Source organism: Stigmatopora argus, chromosome 7 (assembly GCF_051989625.1).
Source record: "Stigmatopora argus isolate UIUO_Sarg chromosome 7, RoL_Sarg_1.0, whole genome shotgun sequence".
NCBI classification, from domain to species: domain Eukaryota; kingdom Metazoa; phylum Chordata; class Actinopteri; order Syngnathiformes; family Syngnathidae; genus Stigmatopora; species Stigmatopora argus.
Window position 1 is genome coordinate 761,389 of NC_135393.1, and position 7,409 is coordinate 768,797.

The window sequence follows — 7,409 nt, forward strand, 5'->3', positions numbered from 1 at the left end:
ATTGGCTCATATAAATAGTGTTGGCAAGCGTACCCTGAATCAAACTCGGGCTTCGGCAGTCCCTTGAACTCTCTAAACCAGATCAATATCAGTTAATGCTCCAATTGGAATATTGTACTAGTAAGCCATGAGTCCATTTGCAGTCCAAGTTGTTTATCGTTGTAATAAATCAGCCGAAGTAGTTCAGTTGGGAGAGCGTTAGACTGAAGATCTGAAGGTCTCTGGTTCAACCCCGGGTTTCGGCAAAGCATTGGACCTGGGAAGCCCAGCCTAAATAAGCTGGCAGTCAGTATCAAAACTGTTGACCTGTGAGCCATGAGTTAATTTGCAGTCAAGTTTGATTCCTGTCACCCACGAGCCGAATTGGCTTGTATAAAGAGTGTTGGCGAGCGTACCCTGAATCAACCTCGGGCTTCGGCAGTCCCTTGAACTCTCTAAACCAGACCAATATCAGTTAATGCTCCAATTGGAATATTATACTAGTAAGCCATGAGTCAATTTGCAGTCCAAGTTGTTTATTGATGTTATCAACCAGCCGAAGTGGCTCAGTTGGGAGAGCGTTAGACTGGAGATCTAAAGGTCCTTGGTTCAACCCCGGGTTTCGGCAAAGCATTGGACTTTGGAAGCCCAGCCTAAATCAGCTGGCAGTCACTATGAAAACTGTTTACCTGTGAGCCATGAGTTATTTTGCAGTCAAGTTTGATTCCTGTCACCCACATGAGGCGAATTGGCTCATATAAAGAGTGTTGGAGAGGATTCCCTGAATCAAACTCGGGCTTCGGCAGTCCCTTTAACTCTCTAAACCAGACCAATATCAGTTTTTGCTCAAATTGGAATATTATCCTAGTAAGCGTTGAGTCAATTTGCAGTCCAAGTTGGTTATTGACATTATCAATCAGCCAAAGTAGCTTAGTTGGGAAAGTGTTAGATTGAAGATCTAAAGATCCCTGGTACAACCTTGGGCTTTGGCAGCACATTGGACTTTCCAAACCCAGCCTAAATAGGCTGGAAGTCAGTTTGAAAACTGTTTCCTTGTAAGCCATGACTTGTTTTGCAGTCAAGTTTGATTCTTGTCACCCACATGAGCCGAATTGGCTCATATAAAGAGTGTTGGCAAGCGTACGCTGAATCAAACACGGGCTTCGGCAGTCCCTTGAACTCTCTAAACCAGATCAATATCAGTTAATGCTCCAATTGGAATATTGTACTAGTAAGCCATGAGTCAATTTGCAGTCCAAGTTGTTTGTCAATGTAAACAATCAGCTGAAGGAGCTCAGTTGGGAGAGCATTAGACTGAAGATCTAAAGGTCCCTGGTTCAATCCCGGGTTTCGGCAAAGCATTGGACCTGGGAAGCCCAGCCTAAATCAGCTGGCTGTCAGTATGAAAACTGTTTACCTGTAAGCTATGAGTTTTTTTGCAGTCAAGTTTGATTCCTGTCACCCACATGAGCCGAATTGGCTTATATAAAGAGTGTTGGCGAGCGTACCCTGAATCAACCTCGGGCTTCGGCAGTCCCTTGAACTCTCTAAAGCAGATCAATACCAGTTAATGCTCCAAATGGGATATTATACTAGTAAGCCATGAGTCAATTTGCAGTCCAAGTTGTTTTTTGATGTTATCAACCAGCCGAAGTGGCTCAGTTGGGAAAGTGTTAGATTGAAGATCTAAAGATCCCTGGTTCAACCCTGGGCTTTGGCAGCACATTGGACTTTCCAAACCCAGTTTAAATGAGCTGGAAGTCAGTTTGAAAACTGTTTCCTTGTAAGCCATGACTTGTTTTGCAGTCAAGTTTGATTCCAGTCACCCACATGAGCAGAATTGGCTCATATAAATAGTGTTGGCAAGCGTACCCTGAATCAAACTCGGGCTTCGGCAGTCCCTTGAACTCTCTAAACCAGATCAATATCAGTTAATGCTCCAATTGGAATATTGTACTAGTAAGCCATGAGTCCATTTGCAGTCCAAGTTGTTTATCGTTACTATAAATCAGGCAAAGTAGCTCAGTTGGGAGAGCGTTAGACTGAAGATCTGAAGGTCTCTGGTTCATCCCTGGGTTTCGGCAAAGCATTGGACCTGGGAAGCCCAGCCTAAATAAGCTGGCAGTCAGTATCAAAACTGTTGACCTGTGAGCCTTGAGTTATTTTGCAGTCAAGTTTGATTCCTGTCACCCACGAGCCGAATTGGCTTGTATAAAGAGTGTTGGCGAGCGTACCCTGAATCAACCTCGGGCTTCGGCAGTCCCTTGAACTCTCTAAACCAGACCAATATCAGTTAATGCTCCAATTGGAATATTATACTAGTAAGCCATGAGTCAATTTGCAGTCCAAGTTGTTTATTGATGTTATCAACCAGCCGAAGTGGCTCAGTTGGGAGAGCGTTAGACTGGAGATCTAAAGGTCCTTGGTTCAACCCCGGGTTTTGGCAAAGCATTGGACTTTGGAAGCCCAGCCTAAATCAGCTGGCAGTCACTATGAAAACTGTTTACCTGTGAGCCATGAGTTATTTTGCAGTCAAGTTTGATTCCTGTCACCCACATGAGGCGAATTGGCTCATATAAAGAGTGTTGGCGAGCGTACCCTGAATCAACCTCGGGCTTCGCCAGTCCGATGGACTCCCTTTACCAAAGCAATATCAGTTAATGCTCCAACTGGAATATTGTACTAGTAAGCCATGAGTCAATTTGCCGTCCAAGTTGGTTGTTGATGTTATCAATCAGCCGAAGTATCTCAGTTAGGAAAGTGTTAGATTGAAGATCTAAAGATCCCTGGTTCAACCCTGGGCTTTGGCAGCACATTGGACTTTCCAAACCCAGTTTAAATGAGCTGGAAGTCAGTTTGAAAACTGTTTCCTTGTAAGCCATGACTTGTTTTGCAGTCAAGTTTGATTCCTGTCACCCACATGAGGCGAATTGGCTCATATAAAGAGTGTTGGAGAGGATTCCCTGAATCAAACTCGGGCTTCGGCAGTCCCTTGAACTCTCTAAACCAGACAAATATCAGTTTATGCTCAAATTGGAATATTATACTAGTAAGCCATGAGTCAATTTGCAGTCCAAGTTGGTTAATGATGTTGTCAATCAGCCGAAGTATCTCAGTTAAGAAAGTGTTAGATTGAACATCTAAAGATACCTGGTTCAACCCTGGGCTTTGGTAGCACATTGGACTTTCCAAACCCAGCCTAAATCAGCTTGCAGTCAGTTTGAAAACTGTTTCCTTGTAAGCCATGACTTGTTTTGCAGTCAAGTTTGATTCTTGTCACCCACATGACCCGATCTGGCTCAGATAGAGAGTGTTGGAGAGCATTCCCTGAATCAAACTCGGGCTTTGGCAGTCCCTTGAACTCTCTAAACCAGACCAATATCAGTTAATGCTCCAATTGGAATATTGTACTAGTAAGCCACGAGTCAATTTGCAGTCCAAGTTGTTTATCGATGTAATCAATCAGCCGAAGTAGCTCAGTTGGGAGAGCATTAGACTGAAGATCTAAAGGTCCCTGGTTCAATCCTGGGATTCGGCAAAGCATTGGACCTGGGAAGCCCAGCCTAAATCAGCTGGCAGTCAGTATGAAAACTGTTTACCTGTAAGCTATGAGTTTTTTTGCAGTCAAGTTTGATTCCTGTCACCCACATGAGCCGAATTGGCTTATATAAAGAGTGTTGGCGAGCGTACCCTTAATCAACCTCGGGCTTCGCCAGTCCGATGGACTCCCTTAACCAAAGCAATATCAGTTAATGCTCCAACTGGAATATTGTACTAGTAAGCAATGAGTCAATTTGCTGTCCAAGTTGGTTGTTGATGTTATCAATCAGCCGAAGTATCTCAGTTAGGAAAGTGTTAGATTGAAGATCTAAAGATCCCTGGTTCAATCCTGGGCTTTGGCAGCACATTGGATTTCCAAACCCAGCCTAATTCAGCTGGCAGTCAGTTTGAAAATTGTTTTCTTGTAAGCCATGACTTGTTTTGCAGTCAAGAATTGATTTCTGTCACCCACATGAGCCGAATTGGCTCATATAAAGAGTGTTGGCAAGCGTACCCTGAATCAAACTCGGGCTTCGGCAGTCCCTTGAACTCTCTAAACCGGATCAATACCAGTTAATGCTCCAAATGGAATATTATACTAGTAAGCCATGAGTCAATTTGCAGTCCAAGTTGTTTAACATTGTAATCAATCAGCCGAAGTAGCTCAGTTGGGAGAGCGTTAGACTGAAGATCTAAAGGTCCCTGGTTCAACCTGGGGTTTTGGCCAAGCATTGGACCTGGGAAGCCCAGCCTAAATCAGCTGGCAGTCAGTATGAAAACTGTTTACCTGTGAGCCATGAGTTATTTTGCAGTCAAGTTTGATTCCTGTCATCCACGAGCCGAATTGGCTTATATAAAGAGTGTTGGCGAGCGTACCCTGAATCAACCTCGGGCTTCGGCAGTCCCTTGAACTCTCTAAACAAGACCAATATCAGTTAATGCTCCAATTGGAATATTATACTAGTAAGCCATGAGTCAATTTGCAGTCCAAGTTGTTTATTGATGTTATCAACCAGCCGAAGTGGCTCAGTTGGGAAAACGTTAGACTGAAGATCTAAAGGTCCTTGGTTCAACCCCGGGTTTCGGCAAAGCTTTGGACTTTGGAAGGCCAGCCTAAATTAGCTGGCAGTCAGTATGAAAACTGTTTACCTGTAAGCTATGAGTTTTTTTGCAGTCAAGTTTGATTCCTGTCACCCACATGAGGCGAATTGGCTCATATAAAGAGTGTTGGAGAGGATTCCCTGAATCAAACTCGGGCTTCGTCAGTCCCTTGAACTCTCTAAACCGGATCAATACTAGTTAATGCTCCAAATGGAATTTATACTAGTAAGCCATGAGTAAATTTGCAGTCCAAGTTGTTTATCACTGAAATCAATCAGCCGAAGTAGCTCAGTTGGGAGAGCGTTAGACTGAAGATCTAAAGGTCCCTGGTTCAATCGCGGGTTTCGGCTAAGCATTGGACTTTGGAAGCTCAGCCTAAATCAGCTGGCAGTCAGTATGAAAACTGTTTACCTGTGAGCCTTGAATTATTTTGCAGTCAAGTTTGATTCCTGTCACCCTAATGAGCCGAATTGGCTCATATAAAGAGTGTTGGCGAGCGTACCCTGAATCAACCTCGGGCTTCGGCAGTCCAATGGACTCCCTTAACCAAAGCAATATCAGTTAATGCTCCAACTGGAATATTGTACTAGTAAGCCATGAGTCAATTTGCCGTCCAAGTTGGTTGTTGATGTTATCAATCAGCCGAAGTATCTCAGTTAGGAAAGTGTTAGATTGAAGATTTAAAGATCCCTGGTTCAACCCTGGGCTTTGGCAGCACATTGGACTTTCCAAACCCAGCCTAAATGAGCTGCAAGTCAGTTTGAAAACTGTTTCCTTGTAAGCCATGACTTGTTTTGCAGTCAAGTTTGATTCCTGTCACCCACATGAGCCGAATTGGCTCGTATAAAGAGTGTTGGCAAGCGTACGCTGAATCAAACTCGGGCTTCGGCAGTCCCTTGAACTCTCTAAACCAGATCAATATCAGTTAATGCTCCAATTGGAATATTGTACTAGTAAGCCATGAGTCAATTTGCAGTCCAAGTTGTTTATCAATGTAATCAATCAGCTGAAGTAGCTCAGTTGGGAGAGCATTAGACTGAAGATCTAAAGGTCCCTGGTTTAATCCCGGGTTTTGGCAAAGGTTTGGACCTGGGAAGCCCAGCCTAAATCAGCTGGCAGTCAGTATGAAAACTGTTTACCTGTAAGCTATGAGTTTTTTGCAGTCAAGTTTGATTCCTGTCACCCACATGAGCCGAATTGGCTTATATAAAGAGTGTTGGCGAGCGTACCCTGAATCAACCTCGGGCTTCGGCAGTCCCTTGAACTCTCTAAACCAGATCAATACCAGTTAATGCTCCAAATGGGATATTATACTAGTAAGCCATGAGTCAATTTGCAGTCCAAGTTGTTTATTGTTGTAGCTCAGTTGGGAGAGCGTTAGACTGAAGCTCTAAAGGTCCTTGGTTCAACCCTGGGCTTTGGCAGCACATTGGACTTTCCAAACCCAGCCTAAATCAGCTGCAAGTCAGTATGAAAACTGTTTACCTGTAAGCCATGAGTTATTTTGCAGTCAAGTTTGATTCCTGTCACCGACATGAGCCGAATTGGCTCATATAAAGAGTGCTGGCAAGCGTACCCTGAATCAAACTCGGGCTTCGGCAGTCCCTTGAACTCTCTAAACCGGATCAATACTAGTTAATGCTCCAAATGGAATTTATACTAGTAAGCCATGAGTAAATTTGCAGTCCAAGTTGTTTATCACTGAAATCAATCAGCCGAAGTAGCTCAGTTGGGAGAGCGTTAGACTGAAGATCTAAAGGTCCCTGGTTCAATCCCGGGTTTCGGCTAAGCATTGGACTTTGGAAGCTCAGCCTAAATCAGCTGGCAGTCAGTATGAAAACTGTTTACCTGTGAGCCTTGAATTATTTTGCAGTCAAGTTTGATTCCTGTCACCCTAATGAGCCGAATTGGCTCATATAAAGAGTGTTGGCGAGCGTACCCTGAATCAACCTCGGGCTTCGGCAGTCCAATGGACTCCCTTAACCAAAGCAATATCAGTTAATGCTCCAACTGGAATATTGTACTAGTAAGCCATGAGTCAATTTGCCGTCCAAGTTGGTTGTTGATGTTATCAATCAGCCGAAGTATCTCAGTTAGGAAAGTGTTAGATTGAAGATTTAAAGATCCCTGGTTCAACCCTGGGCTTTGGCAGCACATTGGACTTTCCAAACCCAGCCTAAATGAGCTGCAAGTCAGTTTGAAAACTGTTTCCTTGTAAGCCATGACTTGTTTTGCAGTCAAGTTTGATTCCTGTCACCCACATGAGCCGAATTGGCTCGTATAAAGAGTGTTGGCAAGCGTACGCTGAATCAAACTCGGGCTTCGGCAGTCCCTTGAACTCTCTAAACCAGATCAATATCAGTTAATGCTCCAATTGGAATATTGTACTAGTAAGCCATGAGTCAATTTGCAGTCCAAGTTGTTTATCAATGTAATCAATCAGCTGAAGTAGCTCAGTTGGGAGAGCATTAGACTGAAGATCTAAAGGTCCCTGGTTTAATCCCGGGTTTTGGCAAAGGTTTGGACCTGGGAAGCCCAGCCTAAATCAGCTGGCAGTCAGTATGAAAACTGTTTACCTGTAAGCTATGAGTTTTTTGCAGTCAAGTTTGATTCCTGTCACCCACATGAGCCGAATTGGCTTATATAAAGAGTGTTGGCGAGCGTACCCTGAATCAACCTCGGGCTTCGGCAGTCCCTTGAACTCTCTAAACCAGATCAATACCAGTTAATGCTCCAAATGGGATATTATACTAGTAAGCCATGAGTCAATTTGCAGTCCAAGTTGTTTA

General features: G+C 43.8%; 3 non-coding genes across 3 annotated transcripts; all 3 read left to right on the top strand.

The window, feature by feature from the left end:
* The first annotated feature begins 534 nt into the window (after positions 1-534).
* Positions 535-607, top strand: trnas-gga (transfer RNA serine (anticodon GGA)). Its single transcript has one exon. It is a non-coding gene; the product is annotated as a tRNA-Ser (tRNA).
* A 1,745-nt stretch (positions 608-2,352) lies between these two features.
* Positions 2,353-2,425, top strand: trnas-gga (transfer RNA serine (anticodon GGA)). The gene has a single exon. It is a non-coding gene; the product is annotated as a tRNA-Ser (tRNA).
* A 3,909-nt stretch (positions 2,426-6,334) lies between these two features.
* Positions 6,335-6,407, top strand: trnaf-gaa (transfer RNA phenylalanine (anticodon GAA)). The gene has a single exon. It is a non-coding gene; the product is annotated as a tRNA-Phe (tRNA).
* Positions 6,408-7,409: the final 1,002 nt, after the last annotated feature.